Source organism: Enhydra lutris, unplaced genomic scaffold (assembly GCF_002288905.1).
Source record: "Enhydra lutris kenyoni isolate GAN:26980312 unplaced genomic scaffold, ASM228890v2 scaffoldscaffold21, whole genome shotgun sequence".
Taxonomy (NCBI): domain Eukaryota; kingdom Metazoa; phylum Chordata; class Mammalia; order Carnivora; family Mustelidae; genus Enhydra; species Enhydra lutris.
The window spans coordinates 37730412-37748842 of NW_019154105.1; the positions used below are offsets into that span (position 1 = coordinate 37730412).

General features: G+C 45.5%; 1 protein-coding gene across 1 annotated transcript in view; it reads left to right on the top strand.

Moving 5' to 3' along the window:
- The window catches only part of LOC111148857 (RELT like 1), a 76698-nt gene extending 59927 nt beyond the window's left edge, over nt 1-16771 (top strand). The window contains 1 exon segment of the mRNA XM_022505661.1: nt 15680-16771. The gene's annotated coding sequence lies outside the window, so the exon portion shown is untranslated.
- The last annotated feature ends 1660 nt before the right edge of the window (nt 16772-18431 follow it).

The window sequence follows — 18431 nt, forward strand, 5'->3', positions numbered from 1 at the left end:
AGGCAGAAGGCTCTTAAGTATTGGTAGATCTTATGCAAAATAAGGTGGATATCCAGACTTCGGAAATGTGGAATCACCACAGGTTTTTAAATGTTGGCAGCTTAAGAAACACGCTTTACAAAACCATGCAGGCCGAGTGAAATATAATCTTGTCATTTCTGGGAAACCTGTGATTTGAAAAAGGCTGGAGCATGCAAACCAAGGCTTTTTCGTTTAATTGAGTTGGAAACCAGTTTTCTTTGATGTGTCACAGTTCTAAAATCGCTCTCCTAGGACTGTTACTCTTCCAGCCAAATATTTTGAAGTGATTGAAGAAGCAAAAGCGAATGCTTCTCGGTGGTGCAGTTTTCATTTTGGAAGATAGTGCTTGCAAAAGAAATAAGTCTTGTGGTAATTTGATATTGGCTTAGCTTTCATCTTGCTCTTTCCTTTCTATTCTGGCTTGAGGAACGTTCACCGCTTTCATGTTTCTTATTATGTATAAGAGGGTGAGGGTGAGGCCTTGGGAGGGATTAGGCTCTGAAAGCTCCAGGGGCATGGTCAGAGCCTGAACAGGAAGGCAGAAGAGGTCACAGTTGCAAAAGGGGGGAAGGATGGGGTGTGGGGAGGTGGCACCGGCTGAGTCTCGAGGTGCCCGAAAGAGGCAAGGTTGAAGCTGAGCCGGGAGTCAAGCGAGGGGTGTCTGGGGCGGCGGAGTCTGAGAGGAATGGCTTTCAAGGAAGCGTCTCTGATGATCCGCCCAGGCTCAGAGGGGTTGAGGATGTTCTGGAAGACTTGTGCTCCTGAATTCTGCAAGACAAGGGGTTCTGACAGCTTCCAGGGTTAGTTCTCACAGTCTTGCATCTGGGAAGATCAGGCTCCTTCCCCTGCATCGAGGAGCCAACTAGGGGCTTTCTTTAAAGAAGAGAAACAGAGCAGAAAAGTCTATCTTTGATTTCTTAGCCAGTTACTGGTGCCCTGGGAAGGGAACCGAGAGAGATTTAGGCAAAGGAAGAGGAGGATGAAGGTAATAATAAAAGCAACTGATGTCACCTCAGTGTTCTAGTCTTCTGGGCGTTGTACTGTACAAATCTCGCATGTTGCCTTTATCAGCATCTCTCAATGGGATGGACACTGTTATCCCAGTTCTACAGATGAGAGCACAAATGAAGGGAAAGGGTAAGTTACATGTTAAGGTCCCTTAGCTGGAAAGAGGAGCTGATTTGAGCCCAGGTCTCTGACTACAGACCAGCTGTACTCTTCTTCCATCTGAGCAGGCTCACGATGAGGCAGCCCTAGACCCATGAGTAGAGGGCATTTCCACCAGGGATCCAGAAGCTTGTAGTCTAATATGGTAGCCACTAGTCACCCACGGCTCCTTAAGTCTAAGTTAATTAACATTAAAAATTTAGTTCTGCAGGTGTTCTAGGCCCTTTTCACATGTTCCATAGCCAGAGTTGGCTAGGGCCCGCCATATTGGACAGTGCAGATCCACGACATTTCCATCATCGCAGAAGGTTTTATGGAACAGAGTAGATGCTACGTTAGGGATTCCGGATTAGAATCTGGAGTGACTTTGGTAAGTAAGAGGAGCAATCTGGTTAAAGTCATGAGGCCCTTGATCCTGAGAAGAGAAGCACCTGGCTTCACAGGTTTACGGCGAAGAAGGCCCAGCCTGCTCAGCGGCAGGGAAAGCTATGGGCTGCGATGACAGTCTGCCTCCAAGTCAGCAGCCCAGCCTTGTGTCGGACGTTGGAGCAGACCACATGTAGGAAGACAGTGCTGTCCCTCAGGCAGGACGTGCAGGGCTATCCTCTGTCAGGCTCCGCCCTCCAGGTTTGGGCCTCTACTGCGCAGAGGGAGAAGCATTTGAGATTTGAGAAGGTTAAAAGAAGTAGGATCGTTCAGCTGGGTTTCTTGGTCCAAATTCTTCTGTATCTGACTCTAAGAACTGGATTCAATCATCTGAAATCCTGACTACGTCGGATTTACAATTTGATATTCTCCACAAAGCACACAGTCATCCACTAGGATTTTGTAAGAACGTTGCCTTTGACTAGAAGACGTGGTCTCACGTGCTAGCTTCACCACTTCGAAATTGCCCTTTATGCGGTTAAGCCCACTTCCACCCGGTGTCCTTGAATATGACATAAAGATATTAAGCTCACTGTTGGAAGGCAAGTGCCAACAGCATGTGTGGCATGTAGTTGGCTCTCAGTAGAGGGTAACCACATTGTACCGTGCCCTCCAAAATCCACAGCGAGCTCGTGAATGACCTTAGAAGGGGATGTGTTTTCTGAGCCTTCGATGGTAATTAATTTTGAAATTAAAAATGAACGTTTTTTAATGGAAATTTTCAAACAAACTCAGAAGTGGAGAGAATGCTATTGTGAATGCTCCTGGGTCATAGATTAATTGAATTATAATGCTTGCTGTGTCTTGAGGGTTTACTATATACTTGGCATGCTTTGAAAGTCGCATTCCACGTATTGATTTAACAGCAGTGGGTAGGGACTAGTTCGTACCCCATTTTGCAAATGGAGGTGGTAAGCACAGGGAGTTTAAGCAATGTGGGTGTTCAGAGTGACAAGAGGCAAGAGGAAGGGGAGAATTCAGAGCCCATCCCAGACAGCCTGGCTTCTGGAGTCACAGACTTGACCGCTCACTTGGGTCTGGGGAAAGAAGATCCCGTGGTCAGAGCCTGCTGGGATTGAGACCTGCGGAGTGGCCCTGTCTGATGACCCCAACAGAGCACAGACTCTGAAAAAGAAGGGAAAGAAATATTCATGGGCGTTTAGAAAACTTATTCATCAAAATTTTTCCTGTTAGACATCTCAACATTTCTCCGCCCCCCCCCCCCACCAAAGAGTGTGTTTGGGGGGTTTAACAGGACTCGATTTTCCAACTGGAGAAATCCCGACATTCTTCCCTCTGGGCCCCATGTCTCTGGTTCTGGACTGAATTGGAAGATGTGCCCTAGACTATAGAGAATAAAGTAAGACAACAGTGTTATGTATCTTTCACGTAGTCTAAGATAGTTCTTAGAGTTATGTATTTTTCCCGAAAAATGCTTTTATGTTTGGATTTTTAGTGTAGAATTGATCTAAATAGTGACATGCAAAATCGTATCTACTCATTGGTTTGGCTTCTTTCTTTCTTTCTTTCTTTTTTTTTTTTCAAATTAGAGATTGATACTGGAAACTAGTCTTAGGATTTCTCTTTCTCTCTCTTTCCTTCTCTTTTTAAGAAACAAAATCTTTTGTTTGGCATTTCTTCTTCCCCTTATTCTTTTCCCCCTGTTTCATTGGCCTGTCTTCTTTTTTGTAGTTAGATCTGACTTGTTCCCTGCCTGATTTATTTTGGCAGTGCAGTTAAAATGGTCTCTCTCTCTCTCTTTTTTTTTTTTTCCACAGAAAATGTGTTTTGATTTCTTAGAAGAATAAGCTTTTGTTCTTTGAAGTTAAATAAATCAAATTGCTTTCAGCCTCCAAATGCCACTGCCTTGTCTTCATGATCATTGGTCTTTCACTTTTTCAAAATGAAGCTGTGGTAAGCATTTGATATCACACATTTCTGAAGTATGTGCTCTTTTTTGCATCTTCTGGTAGGATCTCATTGAAACATTGATTTGGGGAGTGTACATAACAGTATTATTTACATCAAAACAAAAATTAATAATATTAGACATGGCTTTTTGTTTTATTCTTGAAGTGATTCTGTTAATTCTTTTTTTTTTTTCTTAAAGATTTTATTTACTTAGTTGTCAGATAGAGAGAGAGAGAACACAAGCAGGGGGAGCAGCGGGCTGAGGGAGAAACAGGCTCCCTGCGAGCAAGGAGCCTGATGCAGGACTCGATCCTGGGAGCCTGGGATCATGACCTGAGCCGAAGGCAGATGCTTAACCAACTGAGCCACCCAGGCGTCCTGATTCTGTTAATTCTTATTTTAGTAATTTATTATAGTGATTAAAACTGAGTTTTAAACTGTTTAGGTTTCCTTGTAACTGTGTCACTCACGACCAGTGGTTTGAGGCAAATCACCCGACCCCTCCATATCCGAGAGCCTTCATCTTTACAATGGGGCTGTCGTTGGACTTCAGGGAGGTAACACAGATACGTCGTTCTTAAATCTGTCCTTGGTATAGACTTAGTATTTACTAACTGTGCACTATTACCAAGAATTTTCATCCCATTCTCCGTGATCCTAGTCACATATTAGCCCATTCCTCAAACATCAGCTTGAGGTTCTGTGAGTCCCTTTTCATTTCTTAAGAATATTAGAGCTTTGGATTCTCTCGACATGTTAACAATCCATATCTGGTGGGTCCCTTAGCGATTTGGGCCATTCTCTGGCCTGTGCTAAGAGGACTTCCCCATCCATACCTATATCGCCTCCTACTGGAGGTGGAAGAGTGAAAAGTCCGCTGGAAGGTTTGCTGACTTGCGTTCTTTGTGCTGCACGGATCAGAGGGCTGGTGAAGTTGAGGACTGTGGACTGGGTTTTCTGCAATAAATTGCTCTGCTGGCGCTCCGTCCTGGGATCAAAGTCCTCTTTCTGCCAAGACTCTTTCGTGGGTCATGCTCCCTGCTCCTGAGTGTCATGACCAGTCACAAGGTCAGCTTCCCTGACCTTTGGCGCCTTCCTTTCTTCCTCCTCCGTTTTGACCTCCATGATCAGGGGTAGTAGAGGGTCCGGGGTTGGGGGAGCCCCCCCGCAGCAGTTGGGCTGCATCATTCGCATGGCTTTGCATTGTGGGTCTTTTGTTAACTCTCCAGGGAAGGAGAGGTTGGTGAGGAACTTAACGGCACTGCCTGGTGGCTAATATTTTTCTCCATGGCTTGTATTTTTTTTTCTTTTTCAGGGCAAAATACACATTTTTTAGAAAGCAGGTTATCTCGGGTTGATAGAAACCCCAGTATCTGCTGCACTCTTCTTATAGAGCAATGGCAGAGAAACCGATCAGAAGAAACTGTGCTTTGAATAGGCAGAGGCAGGGCACCTGCCTTGATTTCCTGTAGAGGAAGAGCGCTGCTTGGGTTGGCGCCCGTGTTCTCACGTGGAAGGTCGCTCCCGCTGAGCTCACCTCCAGCGTGGAAGCGGAGGGGAGCCAGCACCTTCCCAGGACCTGGCCAGATGAGGAGAAAAGCTGAGTGAGGGGCCGACATGTCATTGTCGAGGCTCAGAGGGATGACTTTTTCCCAGCTCTGAGGGCCAGGCAGTTGATCGGGCTTGGATGGGCAGAAATCCCCATTGGGAGCTAATGTGCCCAGTGGCTTTGGAGTTTTGAGGGAGCTTCACTTTCTCCGAGTAAAAAAAGTCCTCATTCGATCTCAGCCTCGGGACTCAAAGTGGCTATCGCGACAGCATGATCAGCCTTCACCAGGCGTGGCCTCCTGTGGTGTCCTGCGGGGACCCGCGGATGCCCCTGGGCTGTCAGAGCTGTGCCTGCCTCGGTTCAGTTCTGTGAGCGGCTCTGTGTTCTTACAGGCAGATTACGATCATACACTGGGAGCTCTCCGAGGAGCTGTGATTGTTCATTCAGATACATCTTCTAAAAGTCTTTATGGAGGCCCGACGATGGGCGAGGTGTGGTGCAGGGCCTGAGGGACACGGATGGAAGATGGACGTCCAAGGGCTGTGCTTTCTCAGAGCTGGGGTTCTAGTTCTTACGTAGACCTTGCTCCCCGTGCCTCCTTGCCCCGTATGGAGGCCTTCGGAGGTTATGTATGTTGTTCAAGGTCATGCTGCTGGTGGGTTCCAGAGCTTGGACTTCCTGATGGTTCATTCCCCTCACTGTCACTGGTGAATTGGTTATTACAAGTGTTTGAACTTGAATTACTATTGTTGTTTTTTTTTTTTTTTAAGATTTGAAAAATAAGACAGGCACACAATAAAATACTCGAGTAGCATGAACGTCTCCAGGATGAAGAATAAGCCTTTATTTATTTTTTTTTAAAGATTTTATTTATTTATTTGACAGAGACGACAAACAGGCAGAGAGGCAGGCAGAGAGAGAAGGGGAAGCAGGCTCCCTGCTGAGCGGAGAGCCTGATGTGGGGCTCGATCCTAGGACCCTGGGATCATAACCTGAGCCGAAGGCAGAAGCTTTAACCCACTGAGCCATCCAGGCGCCCCAAGAATAAGCCTTTAAAAAAGCAAAGTGTCCACCCCTCTCTCCAGCCCGTCTCCCTCACTGCAATCTCGAAACTCCTTTTCAGGAGGGAGCAGTGGCTACTGGTGTCCTCTGTATCCTTTCCAGATTATTCTATGCGTATATGTGCTTATGCAACCCCCGTATGTATGTACCACTGCCTCGTTTGCCCGTCCTCCAACGAGGGCAGAGATGCTTGTCCACACCTTGCTTTTTCGAAGTTAACTTCAGTCGACGTTAATGACTGATAGCTTCTGTGGACTCCTGAGTGTGGAGTATCCCCGCTGGTTGAGCCACAAGGAGTGAAATTGCTGGACACGTTTTTAAAAAGTTACGTGCCCTGTTTCTCACGGGGAGTAGCTCCAAAACACGGATGGAGGTCATCTGAGAGGTTTTGGGCCTAAAAACCTACTTCGCTATCATCTGCTGTGATATTCTTTCAAAGTTTTTGTCCGTGGCCCTGCCATGGGTACAGACGAGACACGTGTTTGTCAGTCTTCTCAGGACTCAGTGTGGGGCCCCGGAGGGTTTTGCATTGGTTTGGTGCCGCTTGTCCCCAGAGCGAACCGTTTCCCCCGCGCGTCTCTCCCTGGGCTGCACCTGTTCTGAGGCCGCTCCTGTTTTTGACCGGAAGTTGACCCACTGACCCCTCCGTTAACTCAGCTCTTCTTCCTCGGGAGCCTGTCAGCCCTTTGACAGGACTTAAGAAACAGGTGCTGGGACCTCTGTCCTTTTTACCAGAGCAACTGCAACAAGGGAGCCTCCTGGAGACCCTGGGGGACTGTGGCAGAAGCTGAAAATGAAAGGCATGTTTGCCTGGAACTGGAAAGGAAAGGGAATCAATAGCTCTAACCAAGATTTTTATTCTTAATTTGTAACTCGAGGCTTGGAATCTACTAATGTTAAACACTTCAGTAAGTCACAGGGCCTGTTTTCTAGAAGAACAGGACCCAGGATGCGGAAGTAACTCCACAGGGTAGGTTCTGGAATCAGGCTCCTTGTGCGCAAGTCCCGGTCTGTCACCTGTTGGCTGTGTCACCTTGGACGTCATAGCCTCTGATGCCTCAGCTTCTCCATCTGTAAAGTGGGGATAATGGTAATAATCTCATCCACCTCACAGGTTTAGGAAATGCTAAGTAGGCAAATGCTGGATATGAGCAGTATATCAGGCGAGCCCTATTTAGCAAATAAAAGTGTGAGGAGGTAATGTCTTTGAGATTTCATAATTTTCCTGCAGTGCAGAGAGGCCAGATTAGACCTAGGTGTTGTGGAATTGTTCGTTTGATTTTGATGCTCAGGCATAGGCTCACTGACAGCCGGTCAGCTGAACCTCTAGCTCACAAGCTGGTGTCTAATTTGGTTGGCTTTCCTTATTAGAAAGAGGTGGTTCTTTTCAAAGTCCTAAGGTCTTCCTTCTGTAGCATAGTGTAGACGTGGAATCATAGATGTGCTGAGACTAACAGAAAACCACTGAATTGCATTTAAATAATTCCCAGGAGTACCGTGGTTTTTCCAGATACTTTTGATAACTTTTTCCAGAGTAACTTTTGATGTCAGGTGCATTTTACTGGAGTAAAGTGCTCTGAATCTCACTATCCCCAGGGCTGGCTAAAGATACAAACACATTTAAATTACTGTGGGTATAATAACTTAGGAAACAGCAACCTCCAAACTTTCCAGTAGGATTCAGATCTCATGTCAGAGTCTTCAAAGCAAAAAGGAGTGCAAAATTTATTTTTTAATTTTTTTTAGAGATTTTATTCATTTATTTGACAGAGAGACACACAGCAAGAGGAAACACAAGCAGGGGGAGTGGGAGAGGGAGAAGCAGACTTGCTGCTAAGCAGGGAGCCTGGTGCGGGGCTCAATTCCAGGACCCTGGGACCATGACCTGAGCCGAAAGCTGACACTTAATGACTGAGCCACCCAGGCGCCCCAGGAGTGCATAATTTCTTACTGGCTTTATTCAATAAAGAAAATATAATTTGTAGGAATATATATTTTCTGTGTTACTTAAAAAAGCTATTTCCATTTTGAATGGAAAATATCTACAAACATTTTTCTTTTTCCTGTATTGATTGACCTACAGACATGAAAAAGTTGCTCACTATCACTAACAAAAAGCTAAAATTTTGATTATTAAACTCTCTCCCAAACTAGAGATTATAATATGGTAATGTGTGATACTATGATTTATAATAAGAAATATGTAGTTTGTCCCCATTTCTTTCTTTCTTTTTTTTAAAAGATTTTATTTATTTATTTGACAGACAGAGATCACAAGCAGGCAGAGAGGCAGGCAGAGAGAGAGAGAGGAGGAAGCAGGCTCCCCGCTGAGCAGAGAGCCTGATGCGGGGCTCGATCCAGGACCCTGAGATCATGACCTGAGCCGAAGGCAGAGGCTTTAACCCACTGAGCCACCCAGGCGCCCCTGTCCCCATTTCTTGTACAGAGCTAATAAAACTACTGGAATTTCTTAAGGGATGAGAACCATAAAGGCCTTTTGTTTTATGTTAATGAAGTGACCTTTGGAAAGCCCCTAGATAATTCAAAGATGGGTTGGTTTGCCAGGGAGCCAGCCATGGGTTTAGAGGGTTGGAACTCTTTCCCCACCTCCCGAGAGGGGAGAAGGGTTGGAGATTGAGTTCAACCATCAGTGACTGGCCAGTGATTTAATGCATGGTGCTTGTGTAATGAAATTTCCATAAAAGCTCAGAAGGAGAGGACTTCCAGGTTTGTGAACCAGAACACTTCCCCCATGCCATCCCGCTGGACCCCGTGCGTGTCCAGGACCCAAACTCTACAGAAGCTCTTTTGTCTGGGACCTTGCCCTGTGTATCTCTTCATCTGGCTGTTGATTTATATCCTTTAATATCCTTCACGATAAACTGGCAATCTTTTGGCTTTCTGAACCCTGTGAGCCAATCTGGAAGCCACAGAGTGGGGTGGGGGAACCTCTGGCTTACAGCCAGTTGGTCAGAAATACAGGTAGCAATCTGGGCTTGTGATCAGCCTCTGAAGTAGAGGGCAGTGTGCTTGTGGGATCTGATGTTGTCGTTAGGTGGATACAATTAGAGTTGAGTTGAATTGTAGGACACCGATGGGTTGTCCGAGCATTACTTGGTGGTGTAAGAGAAACCGTGCCCCCCCGCCCACTGGAATCTGGTGCAGAACCCTTACAATGCATGAAAGAAGCAGTGGTCCAGAAACATGGAAAATGCCCAAACTTAACTAATAATCACATAAATAGAAACTAAAATAAAGAGATCACTTCTTGCTTTTCTGTTGGCAAAGATGAATGTTAATGCTAGCATGATGATGTAACTTCCGTTCAAAATGAGGCTCTCCTTCTTAAGAGTAAAAGGGACACTGAAAATAGTTATTCATATTTATTCATTCAGTAAACTCTGTAAGCTGAGACCTCCCAGGCCAGCTGGTCCACATGGTCTCCCTGGTTAGTGCTCAGTGTCGAAGAGGGTGGAGAGTGATGGGCGCTGTCACACACCCTAGGAGGGATTCTACTTTGGTACACAGATGCAGAGTATCTACTCTGTATCATTACATGAGAAAGCAAGTTGTAACGTATCCCCGTTTTGCTGAAGAAAGGATACGCGACACATCTCATTTCCTTCTGGATTGAAGTTGATCGCTAAAACTTTCCTCTGTAAGCTCCAAGCTCTTTGAGATTGTAGGCTATGTCTTCTCACCTTCCGTCAAGCCTTCCAGTGACCGTTTGTGCATAGCTGGCCCTCAGAGAGTCCTTAACGGGTGCGATGGTAGCTCACTTCTCTGGGCTTTAAAATAAACCCCTGCAGAGGATGTGAACTCTAGTTTCAAACTGTTATGAAGGAAGTTAGGAAAGAATTCTGTAATTCAGAGATTTTGTAGTTCAGGTTACGTTAAGATTTTTTTAAATTAATATTTCAGTCTCATATTGCTGAACTACAAAATTTTGCTGTTCCAATGGAGTTGCCGAGGTTTTTATTAATATTTGAGTCTTTCAATGTTTCTTTCATGTCTGTTTCCTCTTCCATTTCTTTTGTGTAGTTTTTGACCTCTGCCGACTTCATGGTGTTTCGTTTTGCCCTTTGAAGGTGAATTTAATTCTTGCAGTTGTTATCAGTTGACAAACAGTACTGAGTTTTATCTCGTGGCTTAAACCCTTATAGATGCATAAAGGCATCTTGTAAGAAAGCAGCATCCTGGGCTCCAGTCCTATCGGTTCGGATTTAGTAGTTCATGGTGCAGTCCAGAGAATTGGGAATTTTTAATAACATTTGAGTTGCTTCTAAAGAAGGCGCTACCCATCATCCTGAGAAACACTGAATTAAAGAGACTTCACTGATTAGCTAGATTAGCATGAGTCTATCCATTAGCCTAGATTATCTTTTTAATAAACATGGAGTCTTTATTGAAATAGGAAGGCATTAATATCAATTTATAAAATTTAACACTCATTTTAGACCAGTGCAAGATTTGAAGGACTGTGAACACCAACTACCTTCTGGTATCTTTCCATTAATCCGTGTCTGCAAAGATGCCACCAACGTTTTCAGCAGCTAGAACCTGTGCGCACGTGACCACAGAGCATTTAGTTAGAGCCTGGTAGAAGATAACCCTCTAATTAAGAAGTTCGAGTCTCAAAGGATCACAGATTACTCGTGAAAGATCACATACTTGTTGCCTAGGCCTTTGAATAGTACTATTACTGTCCTGATCTTAACTCTTGTTCCTATGAACAACTTTCCCACTCTAGTTCCTTTAAATGTGTTCTAGAACATTCTTACTCTAGCTGTGTGACTCTGTAGCCTTGGATCTATTCCGTGTTGTACCATGTCATTCTAGGTGCACTTTGCATCTTAGGACCCGAGCCCCTTGGAGGAGATGGGTTTTCAGCATCATTTCTCTACTCCTGTGTAGCCACAAGGACCACTTCCCTAGGGATTGGCCCTGCCAGGGTTTCTATTTCTGCATTTCTCTTCTGCTGTTGGCCACCGTACAAGTGGAGGACTCTCGGTGATGCTGGGGATGTCTCCGTGGTGACGGGTGCGCTCGTGCAATTTGGGGATGAGAGGGTTGGACTGCGGGCTGTGGACTTGCTGCTTCGTGGTGACTAAGTGTATGGCCTCGGGCAAGTGACTGAACCTGGAAGCCTCAGTTTCTTCCTACGAAAATCAGACTCGTCCTTGACTCCCGGAGTCATTGGAAAGATTGCGTTCCCGAGTCTGGAGTGCGAAGCGTGGCGGTGCCTGGCATGTGGGAACACTCTGTAAATGTCAGCTACTGTTGTTGTTAATCAGAGAGTGTTTTCCTTCCTTGACACCCTGTCCTTGGAGGTCTTAGCGTTCAGTGTCTGCTAATCTGCTAAGGCTTCTCGTTTTTTTTTTTTAAAACATGTTTCTACTTTTTAAAGGGACCAGGGAGTTTTTTTCTAGAGAATCCTTTTTAACAAGTAACGTACATGTCCTCATCACCGATACTCTATTGTGGCTTCTGTGGAAGCCTCATTTATTTATTTATTTATTTATTTTAAAAGATTTTTTATTTCTTTATTTAACAGAGAGATCACAAGTAGGCAGAGAGGCAGGCAGAGAGAGGAGGAAGGAGGCTCCCTGCTGAGCAGAGAGCCTGATGTGGGGCTCGATCCCAGGACCTTGGAATCATGACCTGAGCCGAAGGCAGAGGCTTAACCCACTGAGCCACCCAGGTGTCCCTATTTATTTATTTTTAAAAATTTTTATTAACATATAATGTATTATTAGCCCCAGGGGTGCAGGTCTGTGAATCGCCAGGTTTACACACTTCACAGCACTCATCATAGCACATACCCTCCCCAATGTCCATAACCCAACCACCCTCTTCCCACTTCCCTCCCCCGCCAACCCTCAGTTTGTTTTGTGAGATTAAGAGTCTCTTATGGTTTGTCTCCCTCCCGATCCCATCTTGTTTCATTTATTCTTTTCCTACCCCCCAAACCCCCCATGTTGCATCTCCACTTCCCCATATTAGGGAGGTCATATGATAGTTGTCTTTCTCTGATTGATGGAACCCTAATTTAATCATGGCATTACGGCTTTATCTTTCTAATTAGAGTGACCTCTTCCTTTTTTCCCAGATAAGCCTTTTCTGAGGTTCTTAATTGCTCTCCCTCAGTCTTGTTTTACGTGTAAGACCGTAGTCACCAAATTTCCCTCCCGCCGGGGGGGTGGGAGTATTCCGGGGAGGGGGTCCGACTTGTTCAATATGGTGGATCCGTGGTGAGGGGAACTGAGAATGAGGGGTGGGTGGAGGGTGTTCTCCCCGTCCGCCCACGGCTGCCGGCCCTCTCTGGCATTCATACCAGCCCACACATGGTTTCTGATTGCTCTAAGACCTTAAAGAAGGCATCTTTTAATATTAATGTGGTGGGTTAAAGAAACAGCATTTACAAGTATGTGTTTATCATTAGGGCTCTAGTCACAGCTGTTGGATGCACCGAGGAGAAACTGAACAGTGTGGAATTCCACCTGTGAACCCAGCCCCAGCCGTAAGGTCACGGCTGGAAATTCACAAGCTGCGGAGTCTGTGGTGTCTTCCCCCTAGGTTGTCATTCTGATAAAAGAGGTTTTTTTTTTGTTTTTTTTTTTTAATATTTTATTTATTTACTTAACAGAGACAGAGATCACAAGTAGTCAGAGATGCAGGCAGAGAGAGAGGAGGAAGCAGGCTCCCCACTGAGCGGAGAGCCCGATGTGGGGCTCGATCCCAGGACCCTGAGATCATGACCTGAACCGAAGGCAGAGGCTTAACCCACTGAGCCACCCAGGTGCCCCCTGATAAAAGAGGTATTTACCTGGAAATGGATAGCTGCTCTGCTGGTAGAGTGCTGACTTCTGATAAGCAGGTGTTTTTGAAAAGGGAGAGCCCAGAACTGCACCCTGGTGCTGGGTGGCTTTAAGAGGATTTTTAGAAAGGTTAACTTTCTGTTTTCTGTTTAGTGTCCGGTGTTAAGGGTGAGGACGTGAAGCCATATTTGTATTTTTCACTTCCTCGCACTGCGCACAGTGCAGTTTTAAATCAGCCGCAGGAGGCAGCTGCTGAAGCCGTCGTGATGGTTTAGGGCCGTTGGATGATGGTAACGACTTTGGGAGCGTCCTGACTGCTGGCCCCATGTCAGGCACTGTCTGTAGATCCCCTTTTGTAAAACCAGCACCCCTTTGACGAAATGCTCTGGGGCGGGCCCGGGTTCAACAGCTAGTCACAGGGTCTGCATTAGAATCCAGGCCTCTGGCTCCAGATCCTTCCTTAGCCCAGCCCTCTGTCTTGCCTGTTCTTTAAAGTCGGTTATATCTGTGCAAAGAACCCTAAAGGGGAAGGTCTTCTCCGTTGGATCAAAAACTCTGACTGGGATGGAACATGACATTCTAGGCCTGACATTCCTCGCCCTTGACCTTCCTGTTTTCCTTGATGCCAAAAAATCTAGGTCTAAGGGAGCAGATGATAAAAGGAGGAGATACAAAAATAGTTGAACACCTATTTTGCAGATAATGGCCTAGTTTGAAGTTTGGCTTTGAAAATTCACTCCTCTTCTTTTCCCTGTTTTGTCTTTCAGGACTGTTTTTCTGTTTCTCCGCCTCTGGCTTTTCTCCCTTTTGCCCCCGCTGGCATCTTTCATACTCATCCACTCTCAAATGAAACTGTTCCGAGACTTGCTCATGGTCCGCGCTATAGTACAAGTCTGAGCTGCGGCCGTGCTAGGCTGTAGCAGGGCAGGGCGGAGAATCATTGTCTCCACTCATAATTAAAAACTCCACGCCTGCTATTTTAGGGAACAGTGTTTTACTCCCTTTTCAGCGAAGCGGATAAGGATCCTTTACCCAAACCTTTCAGTTTGGGTAATCTCTCTCTCTCTCTCTCTCTCTCTTTTTCTTTCTCTTCTTCTCTTTCTCTCCTATCTTGAACATGCTGAACGATGTAATGACAGAAAAGGATAGTACGGATACTGTTACACTCTAGATCTTGAAGAAGGAGCTGTAAAATAACTACAAAGTAATACGTCAATCAAGATATCTCGCTGACTTGTTGCTTTTCCTATTCCGGCAAACTGGCTTCAAGCGGTGTTTTTTTTGTTTTTTTTTTTTTAAATTTTATTTTTTATAAACATATATTTTTATCCCCAGGGGTACAGGTCTGTGAATCGCCAGGTTTACACACTTCACAGCACTCACCATAGCACATACCCTCCCCAGTGTCCATAACCCCATCCCCTTCTCCCAACCCCCCTCCCCCCAGCAACCCTCAGTTTGTTTTGTGAGATGAAGAGTCACTTATGGTTTGTCTCCCTCCCAATCCCATCTTGTTTCATTTACTCTTCTCCTTCCCCCTTAACCCCCCATGTTGCATCTCCACTTCCTCATATCAGGGAGATCATATGATAATTGTCTTTCTCCGATTGACTTATTTCGCTAAGCATGATACCCTCTAGCTCCATCCACGTCGTCGCAAATGGCAAAATTTCATTTCTTTTGATGGCTGCATAGTATTCCATTGTGTATATATACCACTTCTTCTTTATCCATTCATCTGTTGATGGACATCTAGGTTCTTTCCATAGTTTGGCTATTGTAGACATTGCTGCTATAAACATTCGGGTGCACGTGCCTTCAAGCGGTTTTGTTGAGCATTTGTTGGCAGATGGGAAAGTGCTTCATTCCTTAACCTGGTGCAGGGCGGCCTGCGTGGTGTGAGTCCTGTCCTGAGTGATCCCCGGCTTCCAAACGGGACTGTAAATGGGTACACAGCGGTCTGTCCCTTAGATGACTCATTTGTTTAAAAAAAAAACAAAAACAAAAAAACACCACCACCACCAATCAAAAATAGCTTTGGAAAATAAAAATCTATTTTCCAAGTTTACCAGGGGCTTCATTTGTGATGAGAATATAGACGGTGACAGGGGCCGGCTGTTAGAACTGAAACACACGGCACCGTCCTTGAGTTACAGTGGACACCTGAGATCGGGCATCTCGTCACTGTGCTCCTCGTTGCCCCCGAGATCCCAGCCGAGCTCGTGCACACCGCGGAGACCCGGAGTTAGCTGGCCTGTGTGGCTTGGGAAAGACACGTTATCTGACACACAGAACTTTCACTGTGCCTGAGCACAGTCATCCTCCTGCTCCTTACTTGGCAGAAGGTGGCCGGGGAGTTAAAGAACACGTTCCCGGGACGGAGGGACACGTGACTCATGGGAGCAGGCTCAACAAGTCAGAGTTGGTCCCTTTAGAAACTCCTGCAGAAACGGACTGATACCCTTAGTCCACCGTGGCTCTCAAATTCTCTTCTTTCTTGGTTTATAAAGCCTTGGTAATAAGGTCCTTTTGAAATTGTGGTACTTGCATTTCTTTAGACTGAATTCTAGAAGAAATGTGTGATGGGGAAGGAACACAGCGGGGTGCGGTGAGATGGGGCGAGGAAGGATTACAGTTCCTCTGGGTTTTTAAATATCCCTGCGGGTTAATATGCGATATGATGCTTACCTTCTGGAAAGCTTTACCTTTGTGTTTTCTCTTGCAGGGGTGACTTTATTGGAAGAGTTCTAAGACGCCGGAGACTTCCAAGAGAAGAAGTTGCCTGCGGAATTTTAAAAAATGTTTATACAGTTTCTATTGCGGAGTCTGCAGACATGGGGGTAAAAGTTAAAAGGGAATATTTGCGCTATGCTCGGTACAGAATTCTGTTTGTTTGGAAACACGTTTTGGGTTAAAAAGTCTGATGGAAAATTTAGTACCTTTCCAGTGAAGAAAAGAGCCCATTTTTCAGTTTTCCCCAACCACCAGACCTCCCAGTCCCCCATCTCTGGCCTTGGCACCACTGGTAATTTTTCCAGCGTGATCACTCTTCGCAGGGAACTCTTGGTGTGCAATCCGAGCCGATGCTCGGGGGTGTTAGTGTGTGAATGTGTGTGCACATGTATGTACACGCGCACACGGACACCTCTGTTCTCCCAACCCATAGGTCTCATTATGCAACTAGTTGCAAGAAGATTCTCTTGCAGTTTAACTGTTACAGAAGATAAAGATGAAACTTCAGTGGTAAAAAGTCCTTGCAGAGAGTGTGGTTTAGCCCCGAGAAATTGGCCCCCCGAGAAGTCAGGGGGTCCGATGGAACCAGACACCAGACTTTTAAGCCTTGGACCAAGACATCAACATTAACTCGCTGCCACTGTGCCACTCTTCTGTCACCAAGAAGATCCTGAGAGTATTTTATTTTATTTTTTTTCGTAACTTGCGCTAAGCGATTCTTACTTAGTCCATTGAATAAAGGGGGACAGTAGTTTAAAGTGACTAAAAACAAAATAAAACAACAAAATGCCTGTTTTGACAAAACAAACACACCCAACTTCCAGTGTAAAATGGGCCCTACCTTCCTCCGCTGTGTTTTCCGAGGGCACTTCCTACTTCATGTCTTGTAACCGAGGCTTCTTATTGAAAAAATCCTGGAGGTTTGTGTTTCCCTTGGAAGCCTGGAAAGCCCCACTTTTATGTATTTACTTGTTTAGCTCTGCTGTGTATGAAACCCCCGCAAGAACCAGAGGCAGAGATAGTGGTGCAGCTCTGACCGTTGTGGGCCCAGGGGCTGGGAGGGTCCAGTAACAGGAAGGTCTCCAATCCCCTCCCACCCCACCCCTACCCCACACCCCCCCCATCCTGTCAGTGTTGGTGTGGTGCCTGGGGGCACTAATGTTATCTTGGAGAGAACATCTTTCTCATTTCACTGCCAAAGAGGATTTCCATAAAAATATCCTTTCAAGTAGTTACTGTCAATTTACTCATTCCATTCTGTTTCTGGCATCAAACTACAAATTTCCAACCTTTGAAATGGATGGTAGTTTCCGTTTCACGTGAAGTTTTTCTGACAAGTGGTAAGAGCTGTGTGTGTGTGTGTTTGTGTGTGTGTGTGTGTGTGTGTGTTCGTACATCCACGCAGAGGACGGTATTGAGAGAAATTCCACTGAAGTCCAGAAAGGAGCAATAGAAGCATTTTGGGGGTGTGTATTAGTGTAAATACTATACGTGCTGTCTAGACCAATAGTTTTAGTTTTTTGTTTTTAAAAGCATCACTTTGGGCTTGAAAATATAATGTCCTCGAATGGTGAGGGACAAAAATGTAAGATATTCTTCAGCTTTAATTATTTTTTAATTTTATTCAGGTCAGAGCACTTTTTTATAGCAATACAACAGGCAAGAGAATAGTCAAAAATATTTAAAATTGTGTTTATACCGAGAGTACGTTTTAAATATTTTCTAATACTTGAGCAGGTTTTGTCTGGCTGGCCTTCAAACATGCCAAAAGTTAAGCATTCAGTGTTTTAACACATAAGCTTTTTACTCATAAGGATTCTTAAGTGTTCCCAAAGCAACTGATGTTTACAGGGCTTGGGTTTTCTTCCTTCTGTGGAAGGCCTGGGGGTCCACAACAAACTTACTCTACAAAACACTAAAGATGGGCCGACTTCTGGTGTCGTGAGTGAGCTGGCTGCCGCCTTGATGTAAAAATTTGTAAAGGAAAATTTTTCACCATTTTGAGTGTCAGATGTATTTTTAACTGTCTGGTTTGTACTTTTACGACTTTTGTACTACCAAAGCAGAGTTAAAAATAAAAATGTTAAACGCGTTAAAGGTGCTGTTGTTGAGCGATTCACCCTGTCGGTGTCCTGTCCACTGAAAATGGGATTGTGGGGTCACGATTCCTCTTGGGCCTCATGTTCCCCTGCCTGTTTTTTGTTTTTTTTTTTTTTTTAAGATTTTATTTATTTAACAGAGAGAGAGACCACAAGCAGGCAGAGAGGCAGGCAGAGAGAGAAGGGGAAGCAGGTTCCCCGCTGAGCAGAGAGCCCGATGCGGGGCTCGATCCCAGAACCCTGAGATCGTGACCTGAGCCGAAGGCAGAGGCTTAACCCACTGAGCCACCCAGGCGCCCCCCCCCCCCCCCCCCCCGTGCCTGGTTTCTTAGGTCTGAATGGACCAGGGAGGATTTGGCTGACTCTCCCCACCGGATGTCAGTTCCCGCTTCCCCTCCCCCCACACCACCAGTAACACCACTCCCCACCCCCTGATAATTATGTTTAGAATTCAGAGATCACTCTGATTGCGCAGAAGAGCTGCAGGGTCGGTACAAAGAGTTTTTGTGTGCCCTTCACCCCAGCTCCCTTTGTGTTAACGTCTCGCGTCACCGCACACAGATGATCAAAACGAAGACATGAACCCCCGGTACCCGACTACCAATGAAGCCAGCGCTGTGTTCGGAACCAGCCAGTTCTCCCGAT